This window comes from Cupressus sempervirens, chromosome 4 (genome assembly GCF_028749045.1).
Source record: "Cupressus sempervirens isolate cs-2001-9-10 chromosome 4, ASM2874904v1, whole genome shotgun sequence".
Taxonomy (NCBI): domain Eukaryota; kingdom Viridiplantae; phylum Streptophyta; class Pinopsida; order Cupressales; family Cupressaceae; genus Cupressus; species Cupressus sempervirens.
In genome coordinates, this window is record NC_143121.1 from 124,535,546 (window position 1) to 124,562,306 (window position 26,761).

The window sequence follows — 26,761 nt, forward strand, 5'->3', positions numbered from 1 at the left end:
TATAGAATGCTTTGAGAGCTTTTAGAAAATGTAAACGGTTCGTCAATCGGACCTACGGTTCAAAAGTTATGCCTCCCGAAAGTTCGGTTACCATTTTTGGATTCTTCTAATTTTGCGCCGACTTCTAATGCGACTTCTAGATCCTTCTATTTGGTCGGTGGATGCCTATTAGCACTTTCTAGAATGTATTCCTAATCCTTAACCCTCCGGGGTCTATTTAAGAACATTTCTGGCATTATAAAAGGCAGTTAGGAGTGGAGTTTGAGACAAGGTACTGGGAGAAGAATTTATCTCCAGATTTATGCTATTGTAAGCCCATAGGGCATGTTTTGAAGTCTATTTTCTCTATACTGAATGTATTAGCTTATTTAAAAAGTTAATAAAATTTTCCTTTCTTGTTGTGTCCATTCTGTGCTTGGGTTGTGTCTCCATCATTGTACCTCAAGTATCCATCCATAAAAGAAATCATTTGTGCTCCATTTACAATTTGCAAGACCTCATCTAGTGATGGTAATGGATAATTATCCTTTACAAATGCTTTGTTCAAATTCCTAAAATCGACACATAGCCTTATTTCTCTATTTTTCTTCCTGACGAAGACAAGGCTGGCGACCCACGTTGAATGCCTTATTGAGAAGATGATCCACACATCTAGCAACTTCTTTACTTCTTGAAATATCAATGGTTCTAACAAACGATTGACCAGCCTTTGTCACTGTCTGAATGGCTTACTCCCTTTCTTCAGTGGAATTGTGTGTGTAATGATGGCAGGATCATATGTTTTCAAATCTTCATATCCTCAAGCAATTATATCCAATAATTCCTTCATTAAACTTATTATATCTACCTTCTTCGATGTGCAACCTTTCCCAATGCAAACTATTTTAGGACAATCCTTTGTTCCCAAATTAACCTTTTCGCATTCATCACTACCTGTGGGTTGATATTGTACTTTGTTGAATTGGTCCATGTAGAATATTCTTTCCAACTCAATCATTCCCTTTGGAATAGCATTTGTCTTTAAGCTCATAACTCCTTCTATGTCGATCTCTGCTTCTTCATCCACTTCGCCATCGATGATTTGTGCTATGAATACATTTGAATTGGTCAAGAATTTGAGGATATGTCTATCATCTTCAAACACTTAGAAATTCTTGACATTATCTGGTATTGATGGGACTGATGCCAACTCAACTCTAAATTTCTTCAAGCCATCCAACTTAATTGGTGCTAGTGAGCTTGCAGTTTATGCGAGGGCATTAGCCACTTGATTGTTTGCTCTATAGCTAAACTTGATATTGAAGGCATCAAAGTCCTCTATCAAATCCCAAACTCTATTTCTATATCTCTTCAATCTCTTGTCATGGCAGGCAAACTTCTACTTCATCTTCTCAATTAATAAATATGAATCTCCAAGTACATGAAGTATCTTGGCACCTTTCTTGATAGCACACAACAAGCCTAAAATCAAAGCTTCATATTCTTCCATATTGTTGGTGCATGGGAATTGCAATTTATGTGCCTCCAAATATGTTGCCCCTGTTGGGCTGACTAACTCAAATCCAGCTCCAGCTCCTTGCTTAGTGTTGGATCCATCGAACCTTAGAGTCCATACTCCATTTCTTTCTTGATACTCCTATTATCTACCAAAATTGCACCTTGTTAAGTTTGCAGAAAACTTTACCTTTTGGAGAAACATGAAAACATTCCAAGATTGTGGGTAAACTATGGTTGGAATGAATCTCCTGATTCTAGGTCGACTTCCTATCTAGTAAATCACTCTATACTACCTAAAAATGATTCTTTTTGATGGAGGAAAAGGGGAAAAAGATAATAGAAAATAAAAATCTAAATCCTAAGGGTGATGCACCAAAAAAAGTATCTTTAAGATCTAACAGATAACCAGAATATAATAAAAACAGTAACAAGGAAGTTCCTTTGCACAACTCAATAATCAGAATCCTTGCATCAATAACTGATAAGAAGGCTAAAATAGCAGTATTTAAAAGGAGGATAAATTACTCACAATCCAAAACTGCTTAATAACACAACTTTCAACCTGCAAAAGACTGAAACAATCCTATAGAAGGCATCGACATGACACACAAACACAGGAAAAAGAGAAGGCACAAGTTGAAATTTCTGTCCAAAAGTGCTGCAAATTTGTATATCTCTCTAAATAATGGGTTACAAAAAGGTCTCTGCTTCTGTCAATAAGTCTAAAAAACTTACAAAAACAAGGCAAAGAAAAGAACCTCTCCAAAATGAGCCTTCAACTCATATACTTATGCACTCTCCATCCAATTGCATTTTGAAAGCCATAAATGCTGGGTCGGATTCAACCCTTAAAGCCAAATTTGAGCTTTTAAAAAAACTTCAAAAGGTGTACAAATTGGTCCAAAAGGCATGGCTTGATAATATCATCATAACTGCTCCTCATAAATGTAGTCCTAACCCTCAAAATATCTCAAAAAATTCTCAAAATCAATGCTCCAACGAGTATGCCTTCTTATCTCTGTCATAATGGCCACCCACTCTGAAAATATTTGCATAATATGAATGCCAATCCACCTTCTGCATTTTGTCCCATCTTGTTATTAAAAAATATCTACCAATTAAATATAAAGTAATAATAGATATATATTTTCCATATATTTTTATATCTATTTGAAAAAAAAAAAACTTAATAACAATAAATACTAATTACACAAATGTTATTTAAATGATTATGAAATCACTTAATAACATTAACATTTAGTTTTTATTGTTCTTAAATTTATTAATAATAAATATGAACTATATTAATATTATTCAATTGATTATAAAATCAATTTAATAATATTAAGATAGTAATATATTTATTATTAATATTAATGATTTATCAAATAGAAATTAAAATATATTTAAAATAAGAAATATTTTTATTTTATATTAACTAATAAATATTTTTTAACTTACATCAATCATTAATAAAAATGATTTATGAATATCATTTTATATTAATGTTGAATAAGATAAAGTGGAAACATTTACAAATTAAAAGCCAAAACATAAGCCTCTCCACTATATACGTTAGGTATATGGAATTGGCAAATTTATAAAATTAAAAAGCAAAGTCTTTTCTCATTCACGTGAATGAGAGAAGAAAGGAAAGAAATACTAGGGATTTCATTTCTTTCATTTCATTTGCTCTTGCAAGAGCTCTAGCCGGCTAGAAAAAATGAGGGTTTAGAGACTTTCAAATCTGCTGATCATTTTTTATAGCTGGGCATTTTTTCCTCTTCTCCTTGGCTCAAACGTAGGTGGTTATTCTCTGATCTACGGCTACCATTTGCATCATTTGCTGGGCATTTTTGCTGAGATAAAATGGTAGTTTTCTGAAGCTAAAAAAGGAGGAAATCTAGGCATATTCTTTGGGTATTAAAAAATAGATTTTCTCTGTGTTTTGGCTGGATATTTTGGGCATGAAAAATACAAAGATTTCTGAGAGTTTTTTTTATAGCTTTGTTACCTCTGCTACTCTGGTTTTCTGGGCATTTTGCTGAGATAAAATGACAGATTTCTCTTCTTTCCATAAGATTTGAAGCCTTCGAACTTTGTTGGCTGCCATGAGAGGTCATGCAAGGGTTATTTGTATTCAATGCTGCTACTGTTACATTTACTCTTTAAAAAAAAGACATATTTATCTCATGGACCTTGCTGCAACAACGGCTTTCTTGCATTTTAGATGGAAGTTTTTAAATTTATTTTTTATAAAGGTTCAGCATTAGAGGGCATTGAATCATATCCCATAACTTGGCATTCATTTCAGTATTCTTCCTGCAAGCCAATCAACTAAAACTTGAGTCTTGCCATGACAATTGTACGTCCACACCTCTGCTTATCCAACAAACATAGTAACAGCAACAGAATATTCACTTGTGATGGTTCTTGTACATAAGGGCCAAAAGCATTATCTATTGGATTCCTTTATTATGTTGATTTCTGAATTGATTGATCACTAGTTAACCCAAAGATGATTTTTGGTGTTTGAAATACTCCATTATATTTCTGTGCAAGGTTTATAAGCACACCACTTACTATGCTTGCTGTTGTGAGGCAGCCATGAAACATCATACCTATTATGTCACCATGAATTTTCTCTACTAAATTCTGAATATTTACCACCTTATTGTGGGAATGATTGATTCCAATAAACTCTCCTTTATCTTCCATAAGCATTGCAATTGTAGTTGTTTTTTTTTTTTTAAACATTTTTACTTCTGTTATTTTAGTAGGAATCATTCTGAAGTACATGGTTATAATGGTGAAAAACTTCATTTAAAAAAAAATGTATTGCAGTGCCACTGTTTCAATATTTCCACTGATTTGGACATTGCTTTTATATATGCAAATTTGACGCTTACTCTTTGTTTGATTTTCATGTTACTGCTGCATGCTAAAATAACAACTTCCTGACTGTTGTTACTCTGACTTTTCCATGATGTTTGAAATCATATTTCATGAGGTTCAAGCACGGGCTCATGATAGTCATGAACTATCCTTCTTGCACCTACTGCTTGTGAAATCAAAATGCTTATTATTGACTATAATGAAAGGTTTCATATCAGAATTAATATGTCCCTTTAACATTACAGTTTTCTGCTTTTTTGCATTAAACATTACTATTTTTTATATGTATTCGGAATAGGAAAGATATTGCATGTGTGGGTACATAGTTGTAGATAATCAATCATTGCTTAGATCTTAAGATCTAACCCTACCTTTTCTCATGCAGGAGAACAAAGACCACGAACTTCCTGGTCGAGAGCTAGACCAAGAACAACACCAAAGATCATATAACCAGTCAAACAGTGAAAAGGCAATGACTGGTTACCTCTAACTCTACCTTCCTGTGTTATGTTTTTCTTATTCTCAATATGTATAAAAGGTAGTAGTTAGACTCACAACTTGTGTGATATTTTTCATTTCTAGCACTTTCTATCCATTTCACTCTTTTGTAAAATATCAATTGTATATTCGAGGAATGATTAATACAAGGACTTTTTTATTCTCTTGGCACACAATGAATAACACTTATGCATTTTTGTCTTCATACTAAAATTATATAGGTGTACAAAATTTTAGTAACAACTCCTTTTGGGAATTCTTGGATTTTTCTGTTTCATCATTTTTCTTCATTTCTGTGTTGAGTGGTGTAATTTGGTTCTTTGTTTCACCCATCATGCTACTTTCTATTTCATCAACTTGTAAAGTTTCAACCTTTTGTTTTCCATGTTGATCATCTTGTTTTAGAGCCCCTAGGATTCTCTTTTCTACTTGTTCCAAGGCAACTCTGCATAAGGAGCAAGATAACTTCAAATGGAAAGCATTGTGAATTCTACACTAGTTGGGTATTAATAAGTCTCTTACTAATGTTTGGTTACCCAACTCTATTCCTTGTTGCATAATTCTAGTTACAAAGTTCTTAAAGTTCTCGAACATGCCTTCACCCTCCTCTGATGAAGCATCTGAATCCGACTCAATCAGGATCTCAATGGAATCCCTTCCTTCACTTATGATGTTCATTATTAATACTTATGTTCTCTTAGGTCTGTAGGTGTTCATAGTCGTTTCCAAAAATAGTATTTTGTTTTGTTCCCCATATTCTGTAATTGCCAATCTCAACCTTGGGGTGCTATCAATTTTGATTTGGTTGGCAAGTCCTTTCCATGCGAGCCACATGTGAGAGAAGTTAGTTACCATGTATCCATTTAACCTACTAGCCCAATCTCTACCTAGGATCAATCCATAGGTATCAGCCACATCTACCACTGAAATCTCTACCATGTTTTCCATTCTCGGATCAGATGCCAACTACATGTGTATGTTGTGTAGCTCACCTACCACTGACACTTCTGTCTTATCCAATTGAGTAACCTTTCTATTTGATCCCAAAGGCGTGATTCCTAAACTTCTGCAAATGTTCAAAGGCATGATGTTACTTGACGCTCCTGAATCTATCAAGCAATTATGGAGGAGCTTACCAAATATCCTTACTGATAGCAAGAATGGGGTTGGCTCATCTTTCCCTTGATAATACACCACGAATGTCTTATTTACTTGCTTTGGCTTCACTCCAAAATTTGTTGGTTGAACTACTTCTTTCTTCACAGTTTCCTTATTGTTTATCGGGTCTTGACTCCTTTAAGTTTGTTGTTTCTTTGGAATTGATCCTTGAGCCACATAAACTAGTTGAGGCCCTGGCTGTTTGTTGAATTCACTAATATCACCATATGCAATCTCTTGTGTAGAGCTCTCCATCTCTCTGTATGAAATGTCTTGTGGTGAGTTCGTCATGTTCCCTCCTAGACTGTCTTGGATCACATGCACTAAGTTAAGAGGAGGCCTCCCTTGAGTATGTGTTGTTAACCTTTGAATGTGAGATCCTTGTGATTTATTATCTTTCAAACTATCAAGGAACATATCTCTAATCTCTACTACCTTTGATCATCTCTTCTGTCACACTTTGTCCTAATCTTTTCAACTCACATTGTTCACGAAATTATTTCCAGTTCTTCCTCTATCTACTTCTTGCATTGATTAGAAACTCTAAGATTGTCGAGTATCTTGATTGTTCTATTGTTTGCTTTGTTGAAAACTTTATTGTCCACTTCCAATGTTATGATTCCCATGTTTGTATTCAAGTGCATCCCTTGAAGAATTTGGTATGTTTCTTACATTGGGGTGTGGAGGCATATTGAAATTGTTCTGAGGTATGGAGGACATGAAGGGTCCATCATTCCTCTTATTGTTCCTCTGATAAAACCTTGCATTGCTAGCTGGTTGTTGAAATGTTTGGTTCCCACCTGTCCCTTGAACTAGAACATTGTTGCTCAAGGGTGGGAAAGAATTCGACCCATTGTTATACCCATTTTGATCCATTACCTCATTAACTAGCCCATTAGCTGACTCAGGAGGAAATCTCCCTTGGTGTTCTTCATATGCTTCAAACTCTGGTGGAAATGAAATCTCCTCAAAAGTCAAACACTGATCATATCCCGAGGATGGGGCAATCTCATACCCCATGACCTTAACATCTTCCTGATTGATTGATTCATCCACTATGTTTTGAAATAGGTTAGATGCTCTCTTGAACTCCGCACATCCTAACCCCAAATGTTGGTCTATCTCATGGAATCTGCAATATTTAGACAGGGCGGATTCAGCTAAGAATATTCTATCAACTAGCCTATTATCCATTGAAGCTTGATTATCAAGTGGCAACACCACATTTCTATTGTTTGGGCCTGTGTTCCAAGTCCTCTTCTAGTTAGACTGATTGTTGTATCCTTCATCTTGTGGCTAGTTGTTACCTTGATAGTTATTGTTTTGATAGTTCCTCTGATAACGACCACCTTAGTTATTTCTTTGGTAGTCTCTGTTGTGATAGCTTCTTTGGTATCTACCTTGATAACTCCCACCTTGATTCTAATAATTATTTCCTTGATTATTTCTATGGGAACTTTGGAGTTGATTGTTTTGATTTTTTAGATAAGTAACTTCTGTTGACAGCTTCTTGACTTGCTCGATCAATTCATTCATTTCATCCTTTTCTTCTTGCATTCTTGTGGATGAAGTTGCAATTTGCAGATAAACTTGCATTGATGGTGGTGCCTGAGACAATGGAGGCCCCAGGTGCACCACTAACTGATTTACAGGCATTTGGTATGTAAGTTGTGGAATTGGGTTGTTCAGATACCTAGTACTTGGGGGTTCCATTCCTTGTTGGCCCAATTGCTTCCCTATTTCAATTGCTTTAGTATAAGCCTTAGTCAACATTGTGGGAGCAGGATTTTCCATCTTTGTAAACATAGCTATCTGACTATCTAGGGCACTGTAATATGCCTCCAATGCACTTGCCTCCATCATTGTGTAAGGGGCTTGCAATCTACTGAAGGCCTTATGGAGACGATTGTTGAAGGAACTTATTGATTCTTTATCATGTCTCCTAATGTCCACAAACATTCTATGTAACTCCAATGGTAAAAGTCAAACACTGATCATATCCCAAGGATGGGACAATCTCATACCCCACAACCTTAACATCTTCCTACTATGTTTTGGAAGAGGTTAGATGCCCTCTTGAACTCTGCACATCCTAACTCCAAATGTTGATCAATCTCATGGAATCTACAATATTTAGACATGGCGGATTCAGTTAAGAATATTCTATCCACTGACCTACTACAAATGTTGTGAGGTTCTCACACCATCACCCCAAAATTTTGGGGACCCCCTTTTTTAGTCGCCTTGGCAATAATTTTTGAAGTTCACTAGTGCATTTGACCCTATTTTTAGACCAAAATTTTTCGACATATTTTGAAAAATATCTTTTATTAAAAATCCATGTCTGTGTTGGTCAAAATTTTGACCAACACAGGCTTCATCATGTCAAAATGAAAAAGTCAATTTTGCCCTATTTCATTGTGCAATTTTACCGTGCATGGGAGCTGCATGCTAGTTGAATACACGAATCGAGAATTGTGGGTTACTACAGGAGTTGATGGGTTGAATGCAAATGAATGGAAATAAATCGGTAGTGTTCCTGATGGTCGTTCCTGGTAGTGTTCCAGGATGAGATTTTTTGTTCTGTTTCTAGGCCATGGTGGTCCTAGTGAATTCTCTAGGGTTTGTTGCTTTAAATTGGTTGTTTTTAGGCAACCAAAGATAAAGTTGAGCTTGCGGAGGAGTTAGTTAGGAGGAGAGCTGTTATTCAAAGGTTGCACAATCATGTTCACAATCTGCAACAATAGATATTTGATATTCAAGAACGACACGTTAAGATCACCTAGGTTTTAATTTTTAATTTTTTCACATCTTTTCCTTAAGCATTGTTAATCAGATGCAAAATAACTTTTTAATTTGATGAATCATTGTTTTCATGGTACTAAGATTTAGATGTTCACAAACTCTCATTCATGATAGCATTTTGGACTAAGTAGCTCCTGCATGGTGATTTTGTTATTTCCTAAATTATTGTATAGTGTTAATTTGAATTACTTATCCATTATTTTGAATGATATTCATATCTTTCGGATCGCAACTCTATCTATAAAAAGCATTCTGCATGGTGATAATATTAATAATTTTAACCATTGTATCTCTTATTTGGCAAATGCTTGAGTTTTTGTAACATTGTTTCTCTTATTTATCTATTAGTTTAGAAATAGTTGAAGTGTTACTAGGTTTGTTAGCATCTGAATGTTAATACCCTTGCAACTGTTCTTATTCTACTCTCTATGTTGTATTGACTGTGTAGTTAATTATTGTAGGCAGAATAAACTGAAAGAGAAAGGAGATTCAAATATGTCCAAGAAGATGCAGATGAAGCAAATTTAAAGACTGGAAGGTTGATTTTACTTGATCTTCATTAATCTATTGGTTATATGATAGAAATAGAAAGGACATAATAAAATCGCAAAGTCTTGTTTTATCTAGTTTGGCCTTAAAGAATTGACTCTAGCTTTTTAGGCTACACAATGAGGAACATTTGTTAGATGGAAGAGTAGCATCAGCCATGGAAAATGTCAAGACTATTGCTTCACAGGTAGACATGGCCCTATCTTTCAATATTACATTTTAATGATTCATGGTGTCTAAATCTACGAGAATAAAGAAGGTTACCTAAAAGAGTGTATACATTATACTAGAGGGTCTAATATTATGATTTATTGAATGGGCCATGTGCTCAAGTGATCAATTTTAACTTAGTATAGAGATCTGAAACATTTTGGAGAAAGGAGGCATTGTATATTTTCAACAATTTGTCACTGGTCAAAACTTAAGGCATGGATGCTTGCTGATATGTGGTTTTTAAGTGAATTGGTTTTGAGAGTTGGCATTCCCATTGTCAATAAAGTAAATATAGGTCAAATTTCCCTTCTTAGATAGTCTGCTGAAACCCAAAACTGATACCTAGAACTACATTGATAGAATGCAAAGGATCAGTTCTAACATTTAAGTGTGAGCTTGAGATGCACGAGTTTTGTTTTAGATACCCTTGCAAATATTATATTTTTTCATTGGCCAGTTCCTTAAATCTTTAACCATGACTCATATGAATATCCTAAATAACTAAGGCCAATGTTATGGGATATTACCAAGTTAAAAAGAAACGTTTTGAAGGATTACAATGTTCACCATTTTGTTGTTTGTTAACAATTGAGTGAAAATTTATTTTCTTTTCATATTGAGCTTGGTCATTGAAAAGTGTGGTCCATGTCTTATTGAACATATGGTTTTGTATTTTCCTTTTCTTCTTTTAACTTACAAATATTGTTCAAATTATTTGTCCATAGTTACTGTCTTCATGACCCTAGCCAAGGAAGAAACCATGCCTTGACATTTCATCTCCATCAGGTTTCTTTGTTGGAAAGGAGTTAGGACAAATATTGCTAGTCCTTTTCTTATGCATTAGATTTAAATAAATTTTTTTTTTGGACCTTCTACTCTAAAGGTGTTTTTATGGACCCAAGATATCATCAACCTTAGATGCCTGAAGAAACATTTTGTAAACTATTGTGGAATGACATTGCAAGAACAACTAATGTGTTTTGTGTTTTTCTTGCATTGATCTTTCCAATGATCATTGTTATTTATTATGCATTGTATTTTTTTTTCATTCATTGTAATTCACACTTCCTTCTTATGTCCATTTTTTGCATCTAGCCAATGATGTCCCAAATTGATATAGCATGCCATTTGTATTTGCTCTTACTCGCATTATATGGGCATGCGTGGTAGGTTTTCCTCTTATCCATTTGCTAAAAATCAATTAGAAAATTTCATCTGTACTGTTAGGAAATGGTTTTTTTTTTGACTTTTATGATTGGGTCTAATCCAAATATAACTAAGATGGTACATTGTGAGTACAACATTTCTCTTTGTGTTTTACTGGTGAATATTTTTTCTTACTAAAATCTTTGTGTTAGCTTCATGTCTAGCATTCTTTCCTGACAAGGTGTCACTTGGAATAAAAGATAATGGTTCCTTGTTGCCTCCTATCAAGGTAGTGAAAATGCTAATGCATGTAGATCACTTTTGCTTGCCTATAAAATTTGGAGCTGCAGGATAGACCAGATGCCAGAGAATGCCATGTGGGGTGCCTTCAAATAAGCATGACATGGAAGCAAGAATCTTGGTTTTCTTTTTAGAGATTTCGTTATTTCTTTGATGAGAATATATTAGATTGAATTAATCAGCCTAAAGTGAAGATTCTTTAAAAGATTTTTTCATGTAGTGTTTTAATAAGGTTCAAATTTTTAAAATTGACATTTCTTGCAAAGTATTGATTATATATCAAATGTAGAGGTTTGTCTTTTTAAGATTTTGTCTTTTATCTCTCTTCCTATTGGAGAAGCAATTTGAAAGGATAGAGTTTATTTGAAAATTAGATGAGAGAATGTTGCTACAGGATTATTGTTAAAGCAGTTTATCTGAAAGATTTTTAAGCTTGATCAATGTTTTTACGAACTTGACTTTTCAATGGGGTTTCCTATGCAGCACATGGAAATTGACTGCATAATAGGCTATATTTCTTTTCTTTCTAATAATAATATGCTTTGTCATATGCTTCTTTAACTTTAGAAGTAGTTTCTTTCAAAGGATTTATCATATATTTTTGTACATCCAAGAGCTCTGCACATTCACGCCCAAGTTCATTTAGCTTTTCTAATGTATTTTTCAATAGGCTGATTGAACATATGCTTACAAACTTAAGTTAGACCATTCTGAAACTTTCTTCACTCTTTTTTAGAATTGTGCCCATCACTCATCTGCTCATTTCATTTTTGATGATAGTTTGAGATCATGATTTCTTGGCAAATCAGGAGAGGATTTTTGTGAATAGCTTAAACAGATTTGGTTGTAGAGTTAATGTTGGCGATGGCAATTTAAGGAGACATAGATTTAAATTTGTTTTCAATTTTCACTTTGGTGATGGTTGTATATGCCATAGTAGGTTGCACTAAGTTCTTCAAGTACTCAGAGATTTGTGATTAAACAGTGTACGCTTCTTCCATTCCTTGTTGTACAATAGGAAGTGTGGGGCATATTTTATCCTCCTCATTTTTGGTTGTGGTGCTCATGGGTGAGTTTCATGGGGACCTTGGTTGAGTTGCAAGTTGAAGAGAATCAAAGCAAGCATTTGGATATCAAAAAACATATTAAAACTCTAAGAAGACAACAAAGTAGCAAGGTATCAGATGATCTTTATTTTCTGTGGATTTTAAAGTGAAGATGCTTTCAAGCCTCTTCAGAAATATTTATTTTCCTAGAAATAAGGTGACAACTTTTGGGGGTGATAGAGTTCTCTCTCTCTCTTGCGATCAATTGAGAATCGCCATCGTCAATTCACGAAATCTCCAATTAGACCAATTGGAACACATGTGGTATGAAAAACTTTGAAACAGTCATATTTTAATTGTTCATCCTATTTCATGTTTGTGATATGGGTGTAGAATGTTCAATCTATAATAATCAATTGCTCTAGGTAATGCAAAGTTCTTAGTCTGAGCAATATTGTTTCCTAACCATTCAAATGTGGAAGAATGACTATGTAGAGTTTTTATTTGAGTGCTATTGTCCATTTATATCTATGGTTGCAAATATGGCACAGTTGTTTATGTTAATCCGCTAAGCATATTTTTCCTACTAAAGACCATTATTGATGTTCATTTTTTGTGTACCAAAATGACCATACATTGTGTGAGTATGTGTAAAGCAATAAAAAAGCTATGAATGCAACTTCCATGTCTACAAGGAGTGCAAACTAGTGTGTGTGTGTGTGTGTGTGTGTGTGTGTGTGTGTGTGAGAGAGAGAGAGAGAGAGAGAGAGAGAGAGAGAGAGAGAGAGAGAGAGAGAGAGAGAGAGAGAGAGAGAGAGAATAATAGCGAGATAGAGATTCCAAGTATAGGATAAATGAAATCAAGAAATTGTAATAATAAAGGAAATTCAACTAATGAAAAGGCAAGAGCACAATAAAAAAAAACATATCTCTAGAAAGATGTTGAAGAAGCTATTAGCACCATAATTTGGACCCTAAAACTAAGCACCTAAATACTGAGAAATTCTGGTGAACATGGGAACAATCACAAGTTTGTGGGTAAACTATGTAGGTGACTAAACCTTCAGATTCTAGGCCGGTTCCTATTTGATGCTATGTGATACTCCACCTATACTATGCACTTTTGAGGAAAGGGGTTAGGAAGTACGAAAAAGAGGATTATTCAAACCGAAAAGGTGATGCACCAAAACAATGATGAAGGATTTGGTGTTTTAATAACACAATGATATGACATACAATCAACTATGAGATACAATTTTGATGAAAATCTCTGCATAAAAGTGTTTCAGAAGAAGGCTTTAAATGAATAATATCAAAAGATATAAACCATAACCAATATTATTTCATTAAACTACACAACTTATGACCTATGCATAACGATTTTACTAAGACAGATAGGTGCGAAAATGAGACATAAATTTAAAGGTTCTTGAGAAAACACAGAAAATAAACATTAATCACCAGCCTTGCACACAGAAAATGAGTCCCAAAGTAGATCCAGCTAATTGTATTATGCCTTCAAAGGTCAAAAAATATCAACTTCAGAGATACAACTCAAAAAAATGAGCATAGAAAGGACAATAGAATGTCACAATAGTCTTCTCTCTTTTCAAAACTAATCCATCCATCCCTCAGTATGACAGTTTCAAAATACTAAATACAAATCTCTTGGGGGTCGAAATTAGGAAACAAGGCTACAAAAAGGGAGTCAAATCTTATCAAAAAAGATGACTCACTACCTCATAAGCCTACTAAGTCAAAATAGAACCTATGACTCACTCTTAACTGTCCTCAAAAGACTCAAAATGTCAATAAATGGACTCAAACTGCCAAGACAAGGTCAAAATTCGACCCACAGTCTTGAAATGACTCAAAAGTCTTAAATATGACCTTAAATGATAGTACTAAGTCTTTGAAATTAATAACCTCTAAGACTTAGTATTTCAAACACATGTTAAATATATCAGTGCATAACTCTAACACCTCCACTTGGCATAAGATAACCAAATATTAAATGGTTTATAAATTACCATTAATATTTGTTTTTTTACAAAAGGACTTATTCAAAAAATAAAACTTGAAAATTATTAACATGGTTTAAAGACAATACCATGAATGTTTACTTCAAAAACCCAATGGCTCATTTTAAATTGGACTTGGCAAATTAAAATCAACCCATTTTTAAAATACCAGACTTCAAAACTTATGAAATGAAGGAAAGGGAAATATATTGCATTCGCAACCCTAAAGTTGCTCATTTGCATTTTCATTATGGTATTGGAGAGAATGGAAGACGAAGTTGGCTAGGGTTTTTTGAAGCCATTATTCTGCTCCATCTACAGTCGCCATGATTATTTTTGCATTTTTCCCTTGTTGTGCCATGACTAGAAACACATTTTACTGCTACTTTCATCATGTTGTAGCTGGAAGCCGCCATTCTTGAGATGCTGCTATGGATAAAAGGTAACATTTTGTTTGAATTTGCAAGGCACATTTTCCTTGAATGAAGAAAACAACTTGTCTTCTGTAGTCGCCATGTGAGCTTGCTGATCTGTTCTTTTTATTTCTTATACATGGTTGTGCATGGCTTTTCCTTACTTCTCTTGGTGCAAGCTTCGTCTAGGTTATCATAAACCCAATTTGGAGGTTACTGCTATTGTGAATGTGCATTATTGGTATGTTGTAGAAGCAAAAGAATTTCTAGGCATTTATTTTCTTTCTTTTGCTGCTTGGGTTGCCATTTTGTGCTAAGCTGGAAGCATGATTTTTTATAGGCAAGTTTTCATTTTTTAAATGCCACCAATTCATAAAATAAATTTGGTGTTTGTTGTTCTGGGTTTCTCTTTACAATCTTATAGCTTCTCATTGCGTTGTTTGCTGCTTGGAAGGGTTTTCAAAAATGTTCATTACCACTTTTAAAAAAAAAGGTTTGCTGATTGAATTATGTGTTCTTAGGAAAGTATACTATGATAACTCTCACCTTTCAAAATATTCAAATTTTAAGATCGGCTCTGATCCTCTTATGTGTAACATTGGAAAATGAGATTATCTAACTTTTTCATCTTTGGATATCTCATCAAAATGATAAGCAGCAGCTACATCATTCTGATTTAGCTGAAGCTTGTCTAGTAGGAGGTGTTATCAAGAACTCATAGTGAATTCTCCCAAAAGAAAAAATGAATGTAGCTTCTCTGATTATAACGGGCAACATTTGTCTTTTGTTCAGAAGGCTGCACCATGGAAAGAATTTCATATTTTCAGCTCTTGCTTGGATGGTAAAGAGTTGTAAGTCACTGAATGTCCCTGTCCAACATCCTAAAAGTCTTCATCATAACTCCAGTAGCCTAAGCTTTTTTTTCTTTACTGTTGTTGTAGTACAGTGACTTCTGCTTCTACTATCAAAGTGTTATGTATCAAATACTCTTTTGCTAATTTATATGAGCTCAGAAAATTTTGATAAAGGATGAATAGTTGGAACTTGTGGACACATTTCTTTATAGTGTGTTTCAACTCTGTATGTTAAACACTCGTACTTTGATACATGCATTTCTTGCTTTGTTTTAAGATAATGACTTTGCATCTACTTTTAGTGCCTATTTTCTGTCTATAAAACAACTATCCTTGCATTATAACATTGTTTTTGTCTTTTGATTCATGCTGCTGTTTTGTCCACATTCTTTATCTTTTACTGTTGAGTCATTGTTTGACAGTCAATGGTTTTTTACCATTCGTTTCCATTACTTTGATCTTTGCAGCAATAATAATTGATATTAGAGGATCTCGAATAATATCTTCAAGCAAATTCTGAGCTTGTTCAACATGTAATTACTTAAAACAAGATTTCATTGCCATTGCTACTCTCTTTGTATACTATTGCAACAACTGAAAACAAGAACTGTCATTCTAGATTCTTTTATAATCTACTTATCTAACTTTAGATGCTGAAGTTCATCTGAATAATTCACTGTCTTTGCATGCTAAAATAACTATTTCCTAACTGTTGGTACTCTATTTTTTTTATTTTTTAAAAATTCATTCCCTTCTTGAAATGGCATTTCACGAGGTTCAAGCACGGGCTCGTGACACTCATAAACTACCTTTCTGTGATTTGCATTGGAGGGCTTGATTATTGTTACTATTTTTTGTATGTATTCAGAATAAGAGAAATGTGACATGTGTGAGTATGTAGCTATAGATAACTAGTCATTGCTTAGATCATAAAGATCCAACTCCACTTGTTTCTTAAGCAGGAAAACGAGAACCAGGAGCTACCAAATTAAGGACCAGACCAGGAGCAGAAACAAAGGAGACTTAACCAGTCAAAAGCTCAAAAGGCAATGACTGGTTATCCTTGACTCTTCTCTCATATGTCATACATTTCTTTTATTGTCAATATGTATAAAAACAATAGTTAAACTCACAGCTTGTGTGAGATATTTTACTTTTAGCATTTCATTCTTTTGTAAAATATCAATTGTATATTCGAGAATTGAATAATACAAGGACATTTATATTCTTTCAAATATCAAATGAAAAGTACTTTCAGCAAATAAAATTTTTAGGACTGTATTTTAACATGTGTTAAAATTAAGTAACAGAAGCCAAGGGAGATAAGGCTGGTCCAAAATGCTAAAACCTTCAGGGAGATTGCTAAAATAATACTGGTGTGTTCACATGAGAGTAACGATATCCAAGAATGCTTTAGACTTTCTGGAAATTGTTGCTAGAGAGGTTGAGAGAACAAACTCTTGATAATTTGAATGAGAATGAGAGAGATATGTTCAAAATGAGATAATGGGAGGGAAATTGAGCCAGTCCAGGGGTTGGAGAGTTGTCTAGGTTCGTACCAGAGTGGTTGCCATGAACCTAAGCTAGCAGCAGGTGGTGAAATGCTTGAAAATAGCTGCTGAATGATAAACTATTGTAGGATGTTAGCAGAAAGACTAATAAGAATAGTGTATCCATACATTATTCATAATTAAGAAATAATAAATAGGACCATCATTTAGAAGCAAGAAATCATTAATAGGACCACTCTTATCTGTCTTGACATGGAAGAGACTAAAACTTCCTTGCAAGAGGTTCAAAATAGTATACTTGGGACTCACTCTAGTGGACTAACACTAGCTAAGAAGTTAATGAGAGTTAGGAGCTATTGGCCTACTATGGACCGTTATGCTATCCCTCTAAAGAAATGCCAACAATGTCAGATACATGTAGACCCAATACATGCCCCTACATAGGAATCCCAACCAGTTACTACTCCATGGCCCTTTTTCTCAATATGGATAGATTTAAGTGACATAGAGAGACTTTCCGTACACAATAGGATTCAACACAATTTTCTTCCCCTAATTATGAAATGATCACAATGAAGAATAATCACCCATGAAAATCTATGTAAATTAGTAATCAAACAATCTCATTCACTCTCCTAGATAGACTAGTATTCACTATTCCTTTTTATTAAAAATCCATTAAACAATATAGTTCACATTATAATGAATCTAGTGCATAATCTATAACATCTACTAATTTCGTTATGATATTGCACTTAGCACATACACTTGCATAATATATGATTCGATCATTTACATCATAAGATTTGATAATATGGGCCCCAATAACATTCCACGTGAACTCCAAGTTAACACCATAATATCCAAGAACCAAATGGAGTGATGGTCTCAAGGCCGTCCAAAGCCCCGTCCATACATTTCCATAGAATCCATTTCTCTTGTTTGTTCAAGGGGATCAGCCTCTAAGGGAAAGAATGGAGAGATCACACAATAGTTTAGAAGGGAATGAATTCGACTAGAAAAACAACAATTCTCTTTGCAATCTTTAAGTTCTCATGTCTTTTATCTATGCAAGAATTGCTATACTTGTCTTTGTGAAATCTTTATGTTCCTTATCACTATAATTTCTTGGCAAAAGTCACCTCTTAATCATGACTGAAACTCTTGATTCTTATTGTTACTGTGTTCTACACTATTTTTTCATCTCTCTTTTCTAATTACCATACTAATTCATACATCCTTGCATTTATCCCCTGTTAAGTTGCACTGGAAACCTTTAGGCAAGGATGACTTTACTCCTTCCAATGGCTTCCAAAGTGCAATTCTTCACATGACTGAGCTGTTGTTCCCTTTTTTATAGTATTTAGCCCTTTCTAAGCTTCTAGGATTATCATTGTCCAATGTCATGATATGTCATGGCTTTTGACCATCAGAATGACACTATTCTTTGGGCAAGTCTTGTTTGGTATTGTGGATTGTAATATATCAATGGACAGAATATGCAAGCAATCCATTATCATTCAAAACATCATCACACCATTGTCTCTTCATCATTATTCTAACGTGCCTATGAAAGAAATGCGGCCTTATATTGCATCTCATTCTTTGATCTTGGTACTCTTTTGTCCTTACCATTTACCCTTACGAAGTGCCTTTATGACTGCCATTTTAATGACTGACCCTGCATTTTATATGCTTTGCCATTCCTATTTCTCACTATCCTTACTGACCTCTGCTATCCTCCTCACATGCAATCCTTTATAGTCTTCATTACTTGAGACAACATGTTTTCAGGCTTAGTCCATCCAAAAAGTTCCTTCCATCCGCCAGATAAACTTTTCCACTACCACACATTTTGCTCTTGTGCTTCCCCCTCTAAAGCTATCAAGATATGCTTCTTCCCATTTGCGATCCTGGCATAGGTGCTATATGTCATAGGAAAGGCCATGTTAATACAATATGAAAGCAATTTATAGTTAGATTTGAACAGTTCGACAAAATATCATAAACCAATGCCACACTCATCAGAATTCACACAATCAAATATGGCATTTGTTAGAAAGGTTAATCTTCCCTTGGATGTATTTAATTGGGATATTCCAAGGATCCCTAAATGTAGTTTGTCCTATTGTACACATGTGGAGGACATGTCATTGTTTGTCCTTTATTCCACATGTAAGGACAACTCATTTTTATTCCTTTATTAAGGAATTTAGTTTATCCTCCTTAAGAGGATTGTGACACTTTGCACACACCTATTATGAATGTGGCATTCATAGAAATGGAAGTTACACATGCAACTACTTTCTCATCTCTTTATAAGAGATGCTCCTCCTTCTTTCTTCTTCACTCTTATCACTTTGATGTTATTGTATTGAGCTATTTTGCTCCAACTCTCTCTCTCTCTCTCTTCTCTAGGCATTTGCCTTCATTCATAATACTCACAAGGGGTTTTCTTTGCTTTCCCCTTATAAATCCTTGTCTCCATTATTGAACCATCTTGGTGTATGCTCTTGGATTTTGCTTATCTCATGGTAACATTGTTTCACACTTAACTTACTTGAATTGTTTCTCGTTCTTTGCTCTATCTTATCGTTTCTTACATGGTATCAGAGCTTGGCTATCTAATCCTTGTTTTAAGTTTTGTGTTGAAGGTTGCCATTCATTGGAGCACACCTTATTTGGAGACGTCATTGAGAGAAGAAGTTTGTGTTGCGATTTTCTACTCGTTCTAACATCCTTTGTGTGCAAATTTTATTGCATCATTTTTATCATTGTTTACTAACCCTCTTTGGAAGGCTTGCCGCCAAAGGGTTTTCCTATAAAAGTTTCAAATTTTTTTGTTTTGGAAGGCGTGCCGCCAAAACAAAAAATAAATAAATATTACTTCATATCATTTATTTATTATTATTGAAGGATATCATTATTTAAAGTGTGCTTTTAAAAAATTTAGGTCACTTCAATAGATTAGTTTTTAAAAAAAAATTTGAAATTTAAATCCTTCCTTATATTTCTATTTTAAATTTCATATCTCATTTGAGATATTTTAATTCTTTCATATTCATATTTGAAAAGAGAAAAAATATCTATGAGATTTTAAAAATATATATATTCTTTCCCTTCCTTCATTCAGTTTTTTTAGTATCTTTCCTGGTTTTTTCGAAACTTTCTCTTTTTTATAGCTAAAACTGTGTTATTCCCTGGGCATTCATACCCTCTACGCAAATTCTTAGAAGATAGAATAGGTTCATTGATAAGTTGAAGAAAATCAGCCTGGTGGTGTTGTATAAGCCTCATTAGCTAGGGATTTTGTTTGCTAAGTTCTTAAAGCTTTGGCTGTAAATTCAGGGATTCGCTTGGACCATTGAGCGCAGTTTTTTTGTTTCTTCGTTTTTTGAATCCGCCAATTTTTTTTTCTTCTTCTTCTTTTACTTTCAGCCCTTTGCACTGTGCTAGTTTTAGTGCATTCTCAAGTTAATTCTTATTGTTTCTTTCATTCTAACTCCTCCCCCTACTTTCAAGAAAGACAAAATACGCGGTTGTAAAGCAGCGATCTGCATTGCTGCTGGGATTTTTTTGGTAGGTCGATCCATTCTGAGCATCGTCGTTTGCCCTTTGGGCTTTGCATCACTTTGCTGCTGTTGCAGCGTTCTCGGCCCTTTGTGCCATCGACTTCGCATGCGTTTGCACGTCGCGGCACCTCGTACCCCCTTTTGGATCCCCACCTCGCACCGCTTCATCTTCGGCCTGTGGCAATTTTCTGTGGCTATAGGCGGCATGTGGGGGATCGTTTTCCTCGTATATGCGAAGCCCGGAGCCGCAGTGGCTTTGAACCCATGACCGGCTGAAACCAAGGCTGCTATGCAAAAGAAAGGCGCTGCGAACCATAAAGCCCGTGTACCCCGGCTTAACACTGCCCTCTCCATCGCCATATTCCCAGCCAGAGTATTAACTGATAAACATTTTTTTTATGAACCTTTGTTAAACGTATTGATGCACGCATTTTTTTTGTGTAACGTATGAACAGATCAGGCTCACCACCCAGGCATAAGCGGGAAAAGGCACAGCTAGTGTTGCCAATGCTATATAGATCTGAGTTCTAACTTTTGAAAGACCTTTGCAGAACTTTATGTGAAACGCCCATGCAGATTTGAAACGCCCTTTGAAAAAGATTCTTTGTGTTCAATCATTGCTTTTTTGTTTGCATGAAGTAACACGTTTACGTTTTTTACTCATACGTTTTCTTTCTTCAATCATTCTGTATCTTAATTATAGCAAATTAGATTCCTCTATCCTTTTTCAATACAAAACACTTAAATCCTATATTACATTTTTTTTCATTAGGAATCATTAATATCGTCATCCTAAATATAGAAAATTGGATTCATTTTTTTTAGGCTATAATCATTCTAATAACGCTTCTGCAGGATTCTTTTTCATTTTTATCCTTGTACTAACAGAATTATATCATTTTTTTGTTCAAAAACTTATTCATAGTTCCATCATCACGTTTTGTTTTCATTCAAGTTAATGTATAAGTCATATTTCTATTAGGGGGGACATTTTTTTATTCATAAAAATGTCAACCTTAATTCCAGAAATAAAACTTAGTTATTCTAATTATCATTCCTGGAAAACTCATATCTCATTCATTTTTCGTTTTAAACCTCTTCGAGATAGCCACTGATCCTTCTCTTGAACCTGGTTCAGCGGCTACCCAAGATGAAAAAGATACTTGGAAATCTAAAAATGAAGAAGCTTTAGGTTTAATCGGTATTTCCATTATTCTAGATTTATATGTGTTAATTGCTCACTGTTCTAAAGCTCATGATGCCTGGTCAATCTTGCAAACCAAGTATGACAATGGAGATGAATACCGCAAAATACAGTTGCAGGATCAAGTTGAAGATCTCAAGTATACAGATTTTAAGAGTATGGATGAATTTCTGTTAAAATTTGATTCTCTTAAAAGCCAAATTATTGCTTTAGGTGTTCAATTAGAGGACATTCGTTTAATTCACCTTATTCTTAAAAAGTGTCTTCCTAGACAGTTTCAATAGTTTATAACTAATATTCATGCACAACTTGCTATTCCTACTTTAACTACTCAGTTAACTTATGTTATTTTTCAAACCTTATTAAGACAGGAAGAAGCTAAGGTAATTCAGTTTGGTACCCTTAAATCAACTGAACATGCATTTATGTCTTGAAATTCAAATAATAATTTTCGTTCAAATAATAATAATAATAATAACAACAAACAATATAATACTAATTCTAATAATTCCAACAATAAATTTCATGTGAAATATAACAATAATAACAATCACCATAACAATCATCATAATAACAATCGTAATACTAATAATCAAAGGAATCATTCCAATTCCAAACCTCATTGTTCTTATTGTGGCAAAGATGGTCATGTTGTCAATAATTGTTTTAAAAAGCAAAATGATAAAAAACCTATGAATATCAATAACCATAATCAAAAATCAAATCATAAAAAAGGTAACTCTACTAGTTCTAATTCTCGTCATGCTTTTACTTGTAGCTTTAATCTTTGCAGACCTTTAGAATGGATTGTTGACAGTGGTGCATCACAACATGTAACTTCTCATAAAGAAATTTTTGATTCTCTGCAACTTGATATTGCTAACATTCCTATTCAGTTAGCTAATAATCAAACTTGTAAAGTTGAAGGTTTAGGTGATGTAACTATTCCTAATGGTAAATTGCATGATGTATTGTATGTACCTGATTTGAAAACTAATTTGCTTTCTGTTTCATAGTTATGTCAGGACTATAAAGTTGAATTCTATAAAGATACATGTTATGTCATAGATCCTCAAACTAAACAAGTGATTGCTCATGCTAAAATGGATAATGACAACTTATTTAAATTCCATGAATTTGCTAGTTCACGATATTTGTTACATACTTCTATTGATTTCAATATATGGCATGAAAGACTTGGCCATTTAAATTCGGATTATATTACTTTCATGCAAAAACACAATATGGTTGATGGCTTGCTTCACATTATTCCTTCTAAGATTGCCTGTATAGGTTGTATGAGTGGTAAGATGCATAGGGAGCCCTTTCCAAGTGGAAAATTATGGCGAGCAACTCATAGGTTGCATCTTGTCCATAGTGACCTATTGGGCCCCATGGAGAATAACTCCATCCAAGGTTCTCAGTATGCACTTACCTTTGTTGATGATTTTTTTAGACGAACTTGGATCTATTTTTTGCATAGCAAGGATCAAGTTCTTGATATATTCATTGAATTTCAGTTATATGTTGAAAGGCAATCTGGATTTAAACTTAAAATTCTCAGAACTGATAATGGAAAGGAATATGTGAATAATGCTTTTCACTCTTATTTGAAATCATGTGGAATTAAACACGAGCTTACTATTCCTTATACACCACAACAAAATGGTGTGGCAGAAAGAAAGCATCGGACCATTGTTGAAATGGCTAGAAGCATGTTGCATGCTAAGAATCTGCATTATAAATTTTGGGTTGAAGCCATGTTTTGTGCAACTTATATTATTACTAGGACTCCTACCAAAGCTCTCAAGGATATTACTCCAGAAGAGGCTTGGTCTGGTAGGAAACCTAATTTACATCATTTGCGGATTTTTGGATCTGTTGCTTATGTTCATACTCCTAAACAGAAAAGGCATAAATTAGATGCTAAGTCATCTCCTTATATGTTTGTTGGTTATGATGAAAACACTAGAGATGTTTGTATTGTAGAAAATGGAGTCCATGACTGTTCTACTACACATGATGCAGAATTCAGTGGCACTAAAATTGTGCTGGTGGAGGACCAACCTCCTTCTCTTAACCCTACTCCTCCTCTTAACCCTTCAACTCAAGTACCACCTATTATTTCTGCTCTTACAAGTAATGATATTCAAGTATCTACTGGTGATAATGATGCTTTTAGTGCTAATAATTCTTCCTCTAGTGATAATTCCATTGCAACTAAACGTAAACCTAAATGGGCTCAAAACTTAATCAATGAAGGTGATGAATACATTTCTAGATTTGGTGGAATTAAACATAGAAGGATTAATTATTGTAATTATGCTTTGATGACTACTATTATGAATTCTAACGATCCTAAGTCTTTTGATCAAGCTAACTCTCAACCTCAATGGCAAAAAGCCATGCAAGAAGAATATGACTCTTTAATTGCTAATCAAACTTGGGACTTAGTCAAATTACCTCATGGCAAGAATATAGTTTCATGTAAATGGTTATACAAAACAAAATTGAATACTAATAATGAAATTAGTAAATTTAAGGCTAGACTAGTTGCTAGAGGTTTTTCACAAATTGAAGGATTAGACTATAATGAAACTTTTTCTCCTGTTGCTAAAATGCCTACTATCAAATTAGTTCTTGCTTTAGCATCTAAAATGAATTCGCCAATTCATCAAATGGATGTTAAAAGTGCCTTCTTAAATGGTGATTTACATGAAGAAATCTGTATGGCTCAACCTCCCGGATTTGTTAAGAAAGGTAATGAAAATCTGGTTTGCAAATTGAAAAAATCTATTTATAGTCTTAAACAATCACCTAGAGAATGGTATTCTAAAATTAATTCTTTCTTTATTTCTCAAGGTTTTTCTAGAAGTAAGAATGATACTAATTTGTATATTAAACATACTAACGATGATATTATCATTGTTATTGTTTATGTAGATGATCTAATTCTCACTTCTAGTTCAGATGCTTTGATTTCTGATATCAAGTTCCAACTTAAACAGAAATTTCAGATGACTGATTTAGGTATCTTACATTATTTCTTAGGTATGCAAATTTGCCAAACTCCTAACGGTATCTTTCTTTCTCAAAGCAAGTATGCTCATGATCTTTTAAAAAAATTTAAGATGAATGATTCTAACCATGTTTCAATTCCATGTGAATTAGGAACTAAATTAATGGCTGATATGAATACTCCTTTTGTTGATGAAACTTTGTATAGACAATTGGTAGGAAGTTTAAATTATTTAACTCTTTAGACTTGATATTGCTTATAGTGTTGGTTTAGTTTCTCGATTTATGTCTAAACCTCAACAAACTCATTTTAAAGTGGCTAAACGAATCTTAAGGTACATTAAAGGAACTATTAATATGGGATTATTCTATGATGCAAATTTTGAATTTATTTTACATGGCTATACTGATTCCGATCTAGGTGGAGATCCCAATGATGGGAAATCCACTTGTGGCTATTGTTTCTTTGTTGGTTCAGGTGCAATTTTTTGGAAAAGTAAAAAAGAACACTCTATTTCCCTTTGCTCAACTGAAGCTGAATACAAAGGTTGTACCAATGCAGCTAAGGAAGCTTTATGGATTAGAAGACTTCTTGACGATTTGGGTCTACCTCCACAATCACCTACCCCTCTACATTGTGACAATCAAAGTGCTATTGCCTTGGCAAAGAATCCAGTTTTTCATGCAAGAACCAAACATATTTCACTTCAACATCACTTCATTCGAGAACAAGTTGAAGACAAGCAAATTACTCTTCTTTATTGTAAAGGTGAAGATCAAGTGGCTGATATTTTAACCAAACCACTTTCTAAAGAGAGATTTCAATTCCATTGTAAAAAATTGGGTTTACAACCCGTTGATGTAAACTCCCCAAGTAAAGATTAAGGGGGGGTGTTAGAAAGGTTAATCTTCCCTTGGATGTGTTTAATTGGGATATTCCAAGGATCCCTAAATGTAGTTTGTCCTATTGTACACATGTGGAGGACATGTCATTGTTTGTCCTTTATTCCACATGTGAGGACAACTCATTTTTATTCCTTTATTAAGGAATTTAGTTTATCCTCCTTAAGAGGATTGTGGCACTTTGCACACACCTATTATGAATGTGGCATTCATAGAAATGAGAGTTACACATGCAAGTCCTTTCTCATCTTTTTATAAGAGATGCTTCTCCTTCTTTCTTCTTCACTCTTATCACTTTGATGTTATTGTATTGAGCTATTTTGCTCCAACACACTCTCTCTCTCTTCTCTAGGCATTTGCCTTCATTCATAATACTCACAAGGGGTTTTCTTTGCTTTCCACTTATAAATCCTTGTCTCCATTGTTGAACCATCTTGGTGTATGCTCTTGGATTTTGCTTATCTCATGGTAACATTGTTTCACACTTAACTTACTTGGATTGTTTCTCGTTCCTTGCTCTATCTTATCGTTTCTTACAGCATTGATACAATTATCAAAGGAGAAAATGACTATTTAGATAATTCGAGTTCATCAAATCACATCTCCATTCAACATACACTACATTGAGAAAAAACCCTCTGCAAGAAAATTCAATTATTGGTTTTACTAATTTATTCAATTTAGATGGATAAAATGACAAATATCATTACAATGATCAAAATATCATTTGGATATAGATAGGCCTTATCCTTGTATTGATAATATAAAAAAACTTAAATGATATCCAAATGTTTAACAAATGATTTCTAACACTTAAAACTGCTGCTGACAGCAAAATAAATAGAGTTTTTGATTCCAATAATTGTAGATCTTGACAAAACTAAATCTCGATTGGGGTGATCAAAGGTAACTATAACTGACTACCTGTTCCAATCAACTTTTTTTCACAAATTAGATGATTTTCGTATTTTTCCGAATTCTAGAAACAAAATGAAACGAAAAACAACAAACTGAAATTAAATTGAATGTTGATCTCAATTTCAAGTAGCCAGATCAAACTCTCATGCTGATACGAACCCACCAATAAATTATAACAGTAGATCTAACATTTAGGTCAATTCCAACCGAAATTTTAACTGACTTGTGCACAAAAAGCAA

At 34.0% G+C, this 26,761-nt stretch overlaps 2 long non-coding RNA genes across 4 annotated transcripts in view; one reads left to right on the forward strand and one right to left on the reverse strand.

Moving 5' to 3' along the window:
* The first annotated feature begins 3,115 nt into the window (after nucleotides 1-3,115).
* Nucleotides 3,116-25,822, forward strand: LOC149560247 (uncharacterized). 3 transcript variants are annotated; one of them, XR_016363667.1, is made up of 5 exons: nucleotides 3,116-3,298; nucleotides 4,778-4,861; nucleotides 9,315-9,391; nucleotides 9,514-9,589; nucleotides 25,263-25,822. It is a non-coding gene; the product is annotated as an uncharacterized LOC149560247 (long non-coding RNA). The 3 variants fall into 3 exon arrangements; XR_016363666.1 differs by lacking the exon at nucleotides 25,263-25,822 and adding an exon at nucleotides 16,358-16,623; XR_016363665.1 differs by lacking the exon at nucleotides 25,263-25,822 and having other exon boundaries at nucleotides 9,315-9,781.
* Nucleotides 18,493-26,761, reverse strand: part of LOC149560248 (uncharacterized) — a 163,563-nt gene continuing 155,294 nt past the window's right edge. Inside the window, exon 3 of the long non-coding RNA XR_016363664.1 lies at nucleotides 18,493-18,831. This is a non-coding gene — a long non-coding RNA (uncharacterized LOC149560248). The remainder of the gene's footprint in view (nucleotides 18,832-26,761) is intronic.